At 31.1% G+C, this 1,362-nt stretch overlaps 1 non-coding gene across 1 annotated transcript; it reads left to right on the top strand.

Moving 5' to 3' along the window:
• Positions 1 to 708: 708 nt before the first annotated feature.
• LOC118604411 lies at positions 709 to 812 on the top strand. Its single transcript, XR_004951722.1, has one exon. It is a non-coding gene; the product is annotated as a U6 spliceosomal RNA (small nuclear RNA).
• The last annotated feature ends 550 nt before the right edge of the window (positions 813 to 1,362 follow it).

Genomic DNA, 1,362 nt, shown 5'->3' with positions numbered 1-1,362 from the left:
AGGGGAAAAAACCCGGCAGAGCTCATTAAGGAAATAGAAGTCAACTATTAAAACTGTACAGAAAAAGTCACCTTGAAATCAATTAAAAACGGAGTATCAAATTGAAACACAGAGATCTAACAGGCTTGAAGAAATTAAAATAAAATGGAAGACAGTATGTTAAGTTGAATCATATGAAATTGTAATGTCCAACTATTTTTGACCTACAAAAAAGGTAGTTTCTTATGATTCAAAATTACACATCTTTTCCATGTTGACTTACAAGAATGGCATTTTCATATGGTTCAATCTAATAAAAGTGCTGAGGAAATAACAGAATCAACAGAAGAAGGAAAATTCTCTGCACTAGCTCTTACTCTCAGAGGACAATAGAGCAATTTCTAGAATGTTCTATGAAAAAGCAACCCCAGAATTTTACATCTGGCCTAGCTACCCTTTAAGAATAAAGACAAAATTATGAATATTCTCGAACATAGGTGAACTTAAAGAATAACACTTATGAGACACCTTAAAACTTTTTAAATTTACAACATCGATTTTAAAAAGCCCCTTTATAGTGAAGAAATAATATAATAAAAATTAAGTGTCCTAATTTCTCATCTTTCATAATAAATATTAGATACTGTCTGAAGGTGAAACATACTAACCTCTGTTTTTGGTAATCTTTTAACTCAGTCTAGATAATTCTTTTAAAAATAACTTCATTGCCTGCTTCAGCAGCACATACACTGGAAATTGGAACAGTATAGAGAAGATTAGCATGGCCCTTGCACAAAGGTGACACACTAATTCATGAAGCGTTCATATTCTTGAAACTAATATAGTATTGTATGTCAACTATAACTGAAAAATAAATTTAAACAATAACTCCAGTGGTAAGAAAAATCTGAAGTTCAACGATTCATTTTTACTTCACCTAAAGTAAAATTGATTCTAACACTTTTTCAAAAACTCTAGAGGGGAGGGGGAAGGTAAGTAAGGGTAAATGGGGGCAAATATATAGTGACAGAAGGAAATTTCACTTTGGATGGTGAACACAAAGCCATATACATTGAATTGTACATTTGAAACAATGTCACCCCAAATCATTTAATAAAGTAATTTTTTAAACTTTTTTACTTGGAAACAATTATGAATTTACAGGAAGTAGCAAAGGTAGTATAGATCTTTTTTATGAGTTTTGTTTTGTTTTGTTTTAGATTCCAAATATAAGTGAGATCATATAGTATTTGCCATTCTTTCTGACTTATTTCACTTAGCATGATACCCTCAAGGCCCAACCATATTGTTGCAGAAGGCAGGATTTCCTCCTTCTTTATGACAGAATAATATCCCATTTTATAAATATACACAATTCCTTTA

Source organism: Rousettus aegyptiacus, unplaced genomic scaffold (genome assembly GCF_014176215.1).
Source record: "Rousettus aegyptiacus isolate mRouAeg1 unplaced genomic scaffold, mRouAeg1.p scaffold_m13_p_6, whole genome shotgun sequence".
Lineage (NCBI taxonomy): Eukaryota > Metazoa > Chordata > Mammalia > Chiroptera > Pteropodidae > Rousettus > Rousettus aegyptiacus.
This window is presented reverse-complemented; position numbering and strand designations above follow the sequence as displayed.